The 14061-nt window shown below is 33.5% G+C and overlaps 1 protein-coding gene across 13 annotated transcripts in view; it reads left to right on the top strand.

Annotated features, from left to right (window-relative positions):
- The window catches only part of LOC131690255 (poly(rC)-binding protein 3), a 788104-nt gene that overhangs the window by 224007 nt on the left and 550036 nt on the right, over nucleotides 1-14061 (top strand). The gene's annotated exons all lie outside the window — the stretch shown is intronic.

Here is a 14061-nt window from a genome sequence, read left to right as displayed (position 1 = left end):
GGAAAACCCATTCCTGTCAGTTCATTACTGCAGTGAGAATGCTATCCTCGTTGCGATTACTTGCGATATATGTGAGAATCTCCGCCAGGCACCGGCCGTCAGTTCGAATGAAAGTTTCTTCTCTTGCTACAGGAAAACTTATGCTTCGAAGAAAGCTTCCATCTGAACTGATTTCAGGATTTCAACAGCAAGCGACAAAACAACAGAATTATTATCTATTTAGTTCCAATCTTGTTGATGGAAGCGCTACCATCCAAAAGATCGTATATGTGTGGTTTACATATACAACAAGTCAGCAAGTTGGGGCGACAAACAGTTTACCAACAGGAATACTCGGAGTATATATATATATTTGAAGGGCAACGAGAAAATATGGCAGAAACACCGAAATGGGTAAAAACTTGCTGGTGAACATGCTTTTTCCGACTCCTCATAATTGAAATTGTCTGTTTCGGGGTATAATGCTTCGGGATGGTCGCTGGCGGCAAGCTTACAGCCAGTAGATGTTAGTTGTGTAGTTTTCCGTCCTCTGCGCCGAGGTTCCAAACTAAATACGTGCAGATATAGCAGGGTTGCACCCTCTTTGGCAAATAAACCGGATCGGCCAGAATGTCAGAACGATATAGGTTAAACGATATATGTACTGACCTTCTCAGGCTCAATCATTTGGTTTTTGCCAAGATGTTAACTGTCTTAATTCATCAATTATCTGTTTTTCACAAAAGTTTATTCTATTGCTCAACATATTTTTGAAGAGCGTCTTTGTTTTAATAAAAAAAAATAGAGAGAATATTTAGTTCCGCATCCTACGACCTATTTATCCTCAAAATCGGTTGAAAAATGCAAGAGTTATAATTTGTTTTCCAAACTAGAAATGGGTTCGCAACTTTTAAGGGAACAATCTCACATAAAATTTTCAAAAAATCTATTTTATTGCTTATTTACGTATAATTTAAAAAGTAGCTGTGTAAACTTTATTGTTAAAATTGGAGAAAATACCGGAAGATAAAATTTTACAATCCCAGAGTGCACGACAATACCCCAATAATTTGGAAAAAAAATAATAACTACCATTTTGAACAGATTTTAATGATAAATAGGTTGCTAGATGCGGAAATAAATGTTCTCTCTAAATTTTTATTAAAACAAGGACACTTCTTAATAAAAAATATTGAGCAATTTTTATATTTTTCATGAAAAAATCTCAAAAATTTGGTTAGTTTCGTATCGATGTCTTAAAACCACTTAAAATTTTTTAACAAGGGAACATAACATAGTATACCGATGGCAGAGCCGTAGCGTGCGGTTGGGCGAGTTGGCCAAGGGCGCCAAGCTTTGGGGGGGCGTTGAAATCGTGATCTATTTTATAAAATAAGTGACGATAAATCGTAAGATAAATCATGCAGTGGCGGATCCAGGGGAAGAGTCCTGGGGGTCCGGACCCAGTCTGAAAATTTTCAACTTGCTGAGAATTTTTAAATTAGTTTCAATTTTATATTAGTTTCAAATTCAAAATCATTTCAATTCAAGGTTGATCTCATTTAAATAAGGTTTTTACGTATAACTTATTGTACAATGTTCATTCCAAAATCGAAATTTCAGACCCCTCCCGAATTTTTTTTCTGGGTCCGCCCCTGAAGCCATGAGAGGAGTGCCATTTTCAAGCACACACTAACTTATTGTTTGAAAATCGAACTAAAAAGGAAAGCAAATCTAAATACCAAAGTAATGCACAACTGAGACCCCACCAAAGGCGCTAAAAGATTCCGCTACGCTGAAGTCTTCTCGATCTGAGGAAGAGTTCCGCAGTGTCACAAAGTTACCAGTGATCAACGAGTTTTGCACTAAGTTGAGTCTCTGCTTGAAATGACATGATACTTTTGGAATTCCTAGAAGTATTGCAAATGCTTTTTTTGTCTCCAAGACTTTGGGTCAAAGCTTCCTCGTGCTGATATATTTGACAGCCTCTCAAGAGAAAAATTTAAACCTTTATAAGTATTCTCACTTGCCTATAGTTTTCGGAGCAGTAAAGGATGCATGGAGATAAACAGAGTCACGCTCCTCGGAGTCAAGTGAGCATAACGATTTGTTGTCGTCAGTAGCGTAGCTCTTTTTAGTATTTCTGTAAAATAATTCTAAGAGAAATTTTAATGGAATCCTTCACATTAGTCAGATGCTTTTTGTAGGCGGGGATGGTTATGAGGACACACCATTTTGTCCCGTGCAGTGCAATTGCCATTCAAAATCTTTGCTAACTGGAGTGATGGGTGTAACCCCGTGATTCAGTAGATCCACGCATGACAAACTCGAATCAGTAAGTACACTGTCGATTTCAACTTTGTGAGCGGGCATGCAGACGTGGTAGTCCTTCATAAAAGACAGAATATCACAATTCTAAGCTTATCTGGTTAAAATATCTGGTAGCGCTGAATAAGTCGTTGCTTTGTTTTACTTGCATGTGCAAAAAGATAGGTGTATAATATCTGAGACATAACCTGAATGTCGTGATGGCCGTAATGAGTAATTCACAAACAAGGTCATAGTTTCTAAAAGTAGTCTCCTCGATATTTTGGTCTTGATATATAATGCCGCTATAAGCATAACTCTCCCATGATCTATGGGATTCTCTATATACGTGGGACAATTATGCGTAGAGCAGCAGTATAGATATAGCACATTGAAAAAATTCCCCATCATTCGGAAAAATGTCCTATAATGTCATGGAATATCAAGATCTGGAGTAATCTCGAAAAATGCCTTTCTGCGACATTAATATTTTTATTTGAAATGCGACCTGAGTTTGGAAATGCAGCTTTTAATATTTTGTATATCTTAGCAATGTTGCTTCAGAATCTTCATCGCGACGAAGCACGGTGAATATGAATCACCTGCATTCGTCCAACATCGTTCTTCGCTGTTATATTCAACTTGCTGTTGATATTCATCCACGAATGAATCCGACTGCCAATCCGTGTTTACCCGAATGCCTTATCCATACGTTCTTGCCTTGCTACTCATCGAACGACCGAATGAACTGCACGAGGAAGCTATGAAGCGAATGACGAATAAACGAATCAGCAAACCATTCCTCACCATAGCGATGATCGCTTACAACTATTGGCGAAGATGACTTCAATTTTATCTTCGCAGAATGATGGCTCGCGAAGAAATATATTTTTATTCTGATGCGTTGTACTTTTCGGAACAAGCCAATGCGCTACTGGTTCTTCAGTACAAAACTATGGGTTAAATTAACAGCCGAATCAAGGCAATATTTGTTAAATATAGTACAATCTTAATAGAAGCCTTGTGTGTCAAGTATTCAAAGGAGATTGAACCCATGTTTGGTGATAAAACTCGGCATAAGCAAAACAAAATTCTTTTGGATGAAGTTTTGATTTTAATCTGCTCATGGTGTTATATCACAATAATTTAACCTATTGCGCATGTTTTGCTAGTATCACGACGAATTCGCTTAATCAGTACGGTTGTTTAAAAATAAATTAGCTGTAGAATGAACAGTGTGTTGTGGGTGTAATATGGACAATACAAATATTACTTCTTGTTCCCCCATCGGGAAAGACTTGGCATAAAAAACGTGCTGTAATTATTTTACTCCATATTGTCGAGATCCTTAGATACCAACAAAAAATATAAAATTGTTGAATTTCGATTTTTAATGCATTCCCTTCTAGGGATTAGCTATAATGATTACATTGCATGTGCACATCTCACGAATTCAACCATGGCTGCTAACTTTGTTAACTAGTGCTATAAAGTTAGATTGATGTTTAAGGTGAGATTTTTTGTGACGTGGTTAACATTAACAGTAGGTACCACAGTTTGATAAAAAAAAAAAATACATCATTTAACGCAAATTTATTAATTAGGGGTCATACACTAATTACGTAAGGACATATGGGGGGAGTGGGTGTTTCAAAATATCTTACCAATTCTCACCTGGGGGAGGGAAGGTTTGTCCTTTCTTAAGTAATATCATAAAACATGCATGAAAAATGAAATCGATAAGAAAAATATTCTTCTCATAAGAAAAGAAACTATTTCTTATTTGTGCCATGAACATTTTATATATCAAACAAAATGAGCACATACTGTACATCATGGTCATGGAAACGCAGACCTCAAATTGAAGTGTTTTGCAGCGACAAAATATGATTGTTAAATTAGTTATGGAATTTATTGTTGCCAACGTAAGGGGCGGCTTAATTGTCGATGGTTTTGGAGCAGTTACAGAAATTTCTTGACTCTTGGTGGTACATTGTTCTGATCGGGAACTGGAGTCACAATCTGCTTTACGAGTTAAGAAGTGTTGAGACCATTCGTGTTGTTAGACCAACATCCTTCTTTTCAAACTTTCGCTTCAAACCCGCAAGGTATATGAAAAATTTTCTGTCATGTGATTGTCAAAGAACTTGTTGGCTGTATAGTTCCAGAGTGTGAACTGTATTTTACTTCAAGAAAATTCGAAGATAGCTATGTCGGAACTATGCGTACGATAAGCGTTATAGTTGAAACTCCGAACAAATTCACACCAGAAGAGGTTATAAATTCTTTTGAGTTCTACATCACAAAAAAATAGATTCAAAGGAAGTGGAATATAGCGAAGCAAATTATGTGGAACAAATCGGAGTTTCTAAATATCTCTTAAAATTTATTCTGAAATTTCTACTGGGCGAGATTAGGATGCAAATGAAATTTCTACAGATGATTATACACACACTTAGAAAAAATCGTATAAATTTACGTCTCCTGATCCTGACATATACGAGCATCAAAAATGACTTAGTTTTACGTTTGATTTTAATTTTACATGACATTGAATTTCGTAAATCATGTAATTTTACTCCACATATGGCGTTTGTTCTGTATGACAGTAAGTGTAATTTTATGTCATTGCGCATGGAAAATATGTTTCATGTAAAATTAAATGGAACACGGTGATGTTTAATATTTAGTCATTTCGTGAATTACGGTTTGTTAAATTGTGTCATGTTTGCAATTACGTCAATGATAAAATTTATAATTTTTTGGTGTGTAGTTAAATTTTGTCCTGAGTTCTCTTTTAATAATTCAATAAGTATCGTGTTCGCTATCGAATAATTTAATGAATTAACAATATGATTTAAAATTACACAAAGTAAGATAAAATCTTATGTAGGGGGAGAGGGAGTTCACCAAAATCATACGAACTCTCATCTGGGGGGAGGGCGAGGTTGAATAGTTCTAAAAAAGCCTTACGTAATTAGTGTACGGCGGCCCCGAGCAGAATATTTTCTATGATGAAAGTATTTTCCATTTCAAACATTTATAATTACCTTAAGGGATCGAAACAAGCATAAAAATATTTTAAAAAAATTAAAAACCAAAGAGAATACGTTATAGCCAAATGTAGAATCTTACACTTAGTCAAGTCTCCCCATGTTCCCCTACTCTATCGTCAGAGCAATTAAATTTTCGTACATTTTCGAAATATGCTAGAAGTACCAAGTTCCAATCAATTTTACATTTAAATTTCGCCCACTTAAAATAAACAACTTTATCAAATTTAGTAACGCAAGCTTCAAGATAATCAACACATTTCTGATCAAAATAAGTCGTTTAAAAAAAAGCATATCGCGGAACGCATTTTCACGCTAGACATTTTGAATTTATTTATGAAACTGTTATGAACACTTTTTCATTAAAAATATTTCTGTTTAATATTCCAGTAGCACTGATTATGGCAAGCAAAGCTTATTTCCGTTCAACTTCATAGTATGTCATGACTTGTAGAACACTTGAGCGATATTGGAAAATATTGATATTTTTAACGTCCATTTCTCATATTCTCCACAAAAGAAATTTTGAAGTTTTCGAAGAAAAATTTTGCCTTTAAAAATCTGGCCTAGAGGATTGATATGTCTTGACATATTGATTCCCTAGACTCTAGTTTGTTCCGTGAAAAAATTATGAACACTTTTTATATAGGATTTTGAATGAATATTGCAACATATAAAAAAATTGTTTTGGCATTTTCAGGCCATTTTTTTTCTAAAAAGTCGTATATTCTTTATGGAAAAAACAGGTTTCACTTTCAGGCACTTTATTCGAAGATAACGAAGTTCTTATAACTTTCAAATGAAAATAGTTTAGTGGTTGGTGTCCTTAAACATCTCATGCGCTCTAAAATATTTTTAATATGTCCAGAGATTACATTTATGTTAAATAATAATTACCAAATTTATCTAAAAACGGTTTTAAAGTGTCACAGCACTGTAGAATAAAAAAAAGTCGATTTTCAATTTATTAGTCAAAAATGGCTTTAGAATGTTAAAAATCATGTCCCAAAACATGGAAGACGCAAACAATACATAAATATTCAGATTTTCCATTCTACCGCAATGCCTCTTATGTATATCTCGTGTGTACTGAAAACTTTAACCGTGTTTTTCTCGAAGCCGCAAATGTAACTCGAACAAATAATTTTTGAACGCTTGGAAATTTTCACAGTATATTCAAAATTGATTTCTCCAGCGACGTACGTAGGATTTTTTTTTATTGCTTAGCTTTTTTAATTAATTTTGTGTCCATTTTCATGACATATTTGGCGTGCTCTACAGTGGTGTAGCCCCTTAATAGAATATATCCAAATTTTATTTCTTGATGTCATGTCAAGTAAGATAGGCATATTCAGCATTTTTTTCTGTAATGCTTTGTTGTACAACTTTATTGAAAACATGCTAAATTTTGCTGAAATTAAAACCATATTAGCTGCTATTTAAGCTAAAGAATAGTCTTTCATGGTACAAAAACTTATGTTTACAAGCAACAATTGAAGTTTTATAGCACGCTACAAGTGCAATTTAAATGTTATGAGTGGCTATAAAAGTACGATAAAACCTCAATTGATACTAGGGTATAAGACTAACCAGTTCAGTTTTGGCAAAAAGTTTAATATTTGCTAAGTTTGGTTGAAATCGGAATGCATCGATTTGTCAAAAACTTGTGGCTTGATTATACTTCTATAGATATAGAAATTATATTATATAAGAGTATCTCGTCTTACGGTTGCTATTTGTGCCAAATGGTCCTAAGAAAATCATTAAACGTAGATTCAAGGAAACTATCACCCAGTGTTGATTTCATCATTAGAAAAAAAGTTATTTGAAGTACCAATAGTCTACTATGTAGATTCATAATTGTGTTGATTCGGTTTTCGCCCGCGAGACATCCGCAGATTTACATATGTAATTGATTTGTTTTGCTTTGCTTACGCAGCTTCCCGTTTCAAATCTGATAAAAAAACATCAGCAAATAATCATTATGTAATACTAATTGTTGTTTATAGCAAAAGTCATCCTATTCCGAACATAGCAAGCATTTCTGCACCACTTCAGTCATGAAGCTCTGACCCTTCCATCAATGAACAAGAAATTTGTTTTTCTTGGTCGCAATGCAGGAGGAATGAAGAACGAAGAATCCTTAGCGAAGAATGGCTAGTGGCGATTATCACCTAAGCCATTCGTGTGCCGATCCGAACGATGCGTGAAGATGAACATTGCATGAATGGCTAAATTCAACAAACAACGATGCGAACAAGCAGCGAACAGCAGTCATCAGATTCGGATTTTTTGTTTGTTTGTATTATTCATTTTCGATGATTCTGTGCTTTCGTGTGACGAACGGCGCAGCGTTATTCGAGGCATGGGTGAATGACACGACGAATATCGCATCGATGATGAACGAATGAACTAGTTCGGCGAAGAATATTTGCAACATTGTATCTTAGCATGCAAATTTAAGAAATCAGGTGAAAACTCCAAAAAAAGATATTGATATATTATTTGAAAATCCAAAAATTTCAAAGACCTTTACAAAAATTACGAGATGATACAAGATCCGGCGTTTCATACATTTCTAATGCTTTTTGCATCTAAAAGAAATTAAAAGCTACTTTTCCGAACTCTAATATTTTCAAAGTCCCGTAGAGGCTATTTACAAAAAAAATCGAGATTTCACTAAATCTTGACATTTGTTGACTACCTAAACTATTTTCCATCAAAACTATGATTTATTTTTGAATAATCAAAGAGTTCTTGGTGTTTTATCACGAGAGAAAATTTTCGCAAAATTGATCGCTAAGCCCGACTCTTTCATCAAGTCTGATTGAGCTAAAATTTTACATCGAGACTTTCTTCGAGGTGTCTGGTTTTAAATTTCGATGGTTTCTTTTTTCCCATACGTACCATTAACACCTTAATATACAGTTTCCTAAAGAAATGCTCACATAAAATGCGTGGCAGTCGAACGCTAACGAACTTTGGTCGAATCTTTTAGAAATTGGATCTTTCGGTATTTTACAAGCTTTCAATCATCAGAAATAAATATAGCTGTTGTAGAAGAGTTGAATCGCAGAGAAAAAAAATTATCCCTATCTGAAACTACACCTTTCTGAGAATATTTTCTCAAATTTTCATAGAGAGTCGAGCAATAGATCGAAAGCTACAGCGCTTTGGAGTGCGCCTCGCCTATAGTGCTTCTGATTTTCGGTAACAGAAAGGGGGTTTACCCAACAGTCGGATTTGCCCCACCTTACCCTATATATTGCACAAGTTGTATATTTGTTCTAAAATTTACTTTTATTTTGGGATTTAATTCTAATTCAAATCAGATTTTCATTAGCGTACTAGTTTGACAGTCTTGAAGTCTTGACACTGTGTGCACGCTGCTCTAAAAATCTAGCGAAATCGTCTTAGAGCAGGTGCAGCTGCTCGTTCAGTGAGCCATTTGCGCAACTTCCGAAGGGTTAAGTAGATGAATGTTGTTCTTGAAATGGTACAAAGATATAAAAACGCTATGGTCTCTAGAAGTATTTAAACTATGTGCAATAAAGCAATTCGTTGCGTTGATCTTATGGTTAAAGCCTTAATAAACAAAAAAAATGCTATTCAGGATATTGAAAATGTATATCTCATCGAAGAGGGATGAACTGACGTGCCCATTAAATATTAAATTGCAGTCCCATTTGCATTTTTGTCGGGAATGCTTTTGCACGCCGGAACACAATTAAAAATACTTTGAGAAAAATACCAAAACAAGGTTGTCTAAACCAAAAGTTTCAATGAAAAACTATATCTTGAAAAAGGGTTTTTCTCGGCTTGCTGTTTATCGTTGTAGGACTTATTGAGTTCCCAAAACAAGGTTACTGGATGCGTGTATATTTTTTTATTATAGGTTGTTTGTAAATTAGTTCATTTAAGGGGTTACACCCCTATATGTAAAATTTGAAAAAAAAAATCGATTTTTTATTTATTAGTCTATAATGTGTTATAGGATGTTAAAAACGATATTCCAAAACATGGACGACGAAAACAATACATAAATTTTTAAATTTTCAATTCTACAGCAACACCTCTTATGTATAGTGCATACCACGTGTGCACCGAAAACTTTTACCGCGTTTTTCTCGAAACCACATTTTTAGGCTGACCGGAAACGTAACTCGAACAAATGACTTTTGATCGCTTCGAAATTTTCACAGTTTATTCGAAATTGATTCCTCCAGCGACGTACGTAGGATTCTTTTAATTGCTTATCTTCTTTTTAATTAACAATGTTGTGTCAATTTTTATTAAATTTTTGGCGTGTTTTCACTCAAAAGGGTGCAATTTCGCGTAAAATGTATCGAAAAAATCCGTCGCTTGCTATAGACATAAGGAATCAGAAAAACTTTAGTTTTTGACTATACGTAAAAAATTACGGGAGATAGATTTCCGGTCGTGAACTCATTCCAAAATGAGGAAATATGCTGCACAGCCGATATCTTGTGATGAAATTGCTCGAAAAAATTATTTTGTGTTATTCATTACTTATATTATAAATCGCATTTATCAAAATCTCGATTCACCTCTTTATTGCGACTAATTTCGCGATAAATCGTATTCAGAGTTGGCAGCACCCTCTCAGATTTTAATGAAACTTTCTGTACATAAAAACTTTGTCACAAAAAGCCACTTTGCATACTTTGTTTTTCCAAAAATGATCTAGACTGTCTTTTGAAAGGGGTCAAACTTTTTACCAATTTTTTTTTTCAAATGGCTATAGTCTAAAAATGAAAAATCCTACAAAAAATGTTGTAGAAGTTTAAAAAAATTTAGAAAAATTTAAAGCCAATTTACAAAAAAATCACATCTTTGATTTCGATGAAATTTTGTTCCAAGATAGATAATTATGTTCCCTATCTACCCACAAAATTTCTAGTTGGGCACTTTGAGGGAAAAAAGTTATTTAAAAAAAACTTTTCCCTGTCCAAACTGAATGTTTTTTTTTTCAGAGTATTTTTATCGAAAACTAAACCAATGAAAGTCGAAATCATCGCAGAATCCAATAAAAATCAGTTTATGAGAAGATATTGTCTAAACTAAGTATATTTTAATTATTTATTTATTTATCTTATTTTCTTATTTAGTTCTGAGGAAGGATCAGGGAAAGAAATAACCACCAAAACGTTATGTATTGAAATTTACATAACTATTAATTTATTTTTATATATAACATTTGTCTTAAAACTAGCTTCATGCATGCTATTTGGTATTATTTCTAAATAATAGGAAAATATTTTTGGTTCATCCGAATTAGAATTCCTTTTCGCCTCTACTTTGTCACCAGAAATAGGCACAAAACTATGGAATTTCTGAGTGCCAGCTATGTTTTGGTGTTATTACCCGATCAGAACGACATAACAGAAAGCTATCAAATTTATATCTCATGTTGATATTTATTACTCACTGTGTTATCTTTGTGATATCCCAATCAGCAAGCAAGCAAGATTATATTTTCTGGTGATATCATTGATCTGCTAATATGTTAGTGTACGCATATAACGAGGATGTTATAATATATTACATATTCTTTCACAATTATCTTTGAACGCTAACTGCAAAGCGGGAAATTACCAATTGGTTAAGGTTGAACAGAGAATGCGGAAAATTCGCAAACGAAAAAAGCAGTTTTTTTCCACACCGTATGTCAGATCTTCATAAAAATCAATCAGCAGTACTGTAACAACACTCTACATACGCTGATTGATTTTTATGAAGATCTGACATACGGTGTGGAAAAAAACTACTTTTTTCGTTTACGAATTTTGCGCATTCTCTGTCCAACCTTAAAGCACCAATAAATAAATCAATCGATCAGCAGTGAATGATTGTTATATTACACAAATGACCGTCTATTGGTAATACGCTGAAGTCTCTTTTTATGCGTCGTTATTACTTTTTAAAGCAAATTTTCGAAGTTTTTATTGATTTCCTAATATTTGCGATTTCCACATGGATATTCAAAGTTCCACGATTTGGAGAATAGATAAGTTTTAAATGCAAGTGGTCGGAAAACTTGAAAGTAAGGTGGTTGCATTTTGATTAAGAGATTACCTATTTTCTGACACGCAATTTCGAATATGGGGCTTATGATTTCAATGTTGAAGCCAAGAAGTTTTGGAATCGTAGTTATTAACAAGCTATTCTAAAGATTATAATTTTCATATAAAACTTATTTTAAAGAAGATGCAGGAAGTATCAAGCATTCCAGATGAAATAAAGAAAAACGGATTCAAATAAAAAAAATTAAAACTATTTGTTAGTCAAATAATTATACAATTAATTTTCTTTTAATTAATTGTGCATATTGCGAAAACGAATTTTCAGAACTTTAAAAACTGTTTGATATATACTGATTTCCACAATACCGTTATGTAATTTGAGAATCTTCGAGGATCTTCAGTCTGATTTCTCCAACTTATGCGGGTTTTTCTTAAACAACCGAAACATGTGCAGTTTGTGGGTATCTGATTTTGTGCGTTCTCCAAATTACCAAAGCATTGCAATTTTTTTTATTTAAACCCCCAAATAAAAATGTTTGAGTTTGAGATTGTTGTATCTTTTCAATCCACCTAAGATAAGTTTGACATTTTACGGTTGAACTGACAATTGCTTTGAATGCGCATATGTACTAATGTTTCCGTTGTATTCGATGGTGCTTCGTTCGTCTTAAAAAATCATCGAACTAACAAATGTTCGTAATAATCAAGATACTTGTTTCATTTTGTAGAAAGTTAAAAAAGGAATAAGGCGACCTGTTCAAATTGTTGAAAAATTAATATTTGTGAGTATGCTGCATAAAGCTATCAATATTTCAAAATGGCAAAATTTAGAAAAGAAAATGTATTTTTGAAAACATGAAATATTCTAAAATTCGTCACACCGAAGAATCCTCAACAATTTCTCGAATTTTCTGATTATCTGTTATAATATTCGCAGTTGATAGATTGAACTGTTGTAAAAAATTTGCATTTCTGGCAATTTATTAGGTGTGAGATAATTGTACTGGTTTGCTTAATCTTTCCCATATTGAAAATGCCAATAACAAAACCCCGAAAACGACTTCACTTGAAATCTCAAAATGCAAACCTCAAAACTTTGGTATTGGTTTTCTTTGAATCTATTCAGAATCATAAGTAACATTTCCATATCAATTTTTGAATAGGGCTAACAAGATTTGTAAACAAACTTTTGTTTTGCTGATTTCTCTTAACTTGTAATAATTTCAACAAAGAAAACATTTGAAATTGATTCTACCAAGGTTAAAGATGTTGATTAATGTGTATCTTTCATGAAATTCAACTCAGCAGCGGAATAATGAGCAAAAAAATGTAAAATAATGTAGGTAACTTATCCGCTCAATGTTACCATAGCGCATCGACATTATTTCTAAAAATCGTGTAAAACATGTCATTAATCTAAAAATAGCCCCACTTTCCTAATCTGAAAAGATATTATAACGCTATTCAGTCTATCGTAATATAAGCACCTGTAGTAGTGAGCAAAACTGTATGAAAAGGAAAACAAAGCGTATGACACAAGGAAAACAAACAATCCTTAAGATTTGGCAAAGTTCAATGTGTGCGTCAGGCAACATCTTCTCCATCTATAATCGTTTTGTTCTTGACGGATGCGTGGAATATCATGCTAACATTAAAATCGGTTGAAAGCAACGGCTGAAAGCAAATCGCTATATCCACAAACAACAATCAGCGTGTCATATATTCATAATAACAATCAGCCAGCATGTATGCAATCGTTTGACAAAACTATAAAAAGCTTTTGCTACAAGAAGCTTTTTGCTTCCAAACGAAAAACGCCTTAATGTATGCTCTATTTTTCTAGTCTATTCTATTTTTAGACCTGCACGCTAAATTCGTTGATACTATACAATGGGTAATAAAAGCTATATTGGCCGTGGGAGAACCTAACAAAATTTGTTATAATTCTGATAGAAGTCTATCACAGGTTGTCATATTTTTGATATATACTAGAAGAATTTCTGTTAAGTTTTCTGTTATTTTACCAACTAACGAGACCAGACTTATAACACAACTTGTTATCATAACAAAGTAACTCAGTCTGAAATAATTCTGTTATTTCTTTCTGATCGGATATACAGTTCTTCGAGTTCTTCTGATATTTTGTTGTACTGTTCTGTGGATATATAGCAGAAATTTAATTTTGTAATATTTTTATCAGTTTGTTCAACTACCCAGTTATATAACTTTCGTGGAGTTGTTATGGTATTGCCATAGTCGCGAGCAAGACTAGCTCTTTGTGCCATTCGCTTGAGAGTGATACCAATAGCATCACAGGGTCCTTTTCATGGAATTTTGCAAAAAATGTCATTCTGAGCATAATTCATACTTTAACTGGAATCTACACAAGTATGCGATGTTTTTTTATTTTTATATTGTGCTGCTGATCCATCAGACAAAACATAAATTTTAGAAAAGCTTGTCAATTGTTTGATAAAATTTATCATTTTTGAGATGACAACCGAAATGCAGTTTTCCAGTCTTCCAATCTTCATTCAAGTTTGGTATGAATATATACCAAATTCGTTACTGATACTTTTTGCATGTATCAGGCAACTATCAGTTGTGAAATTGGATGCTGAGATGATTACGACTTTCATTGGTTTAGTTTTCGATAAAAATACACTAAAGAAATTCAG

Source organism: Topomyia yanbarensis, chromosome 3 (assembly GCF_030247195.1).
Source record: "Topomyia yanbarensis strain Yona2022 chromosome 3, ASM3024719v1, whole genome shotgun sequence".
Taxonomy (NCBI): Eukaryota; Metazoa; Arthropoda; class Insecta; order Diptera; family Culicidae; genus Topomyia; species Topomyia yanbarensis.
Note: the sequence above shows the minus strand (reverse complement) of the source record. Positions and strands in the feature narration are given on the sequence as shown.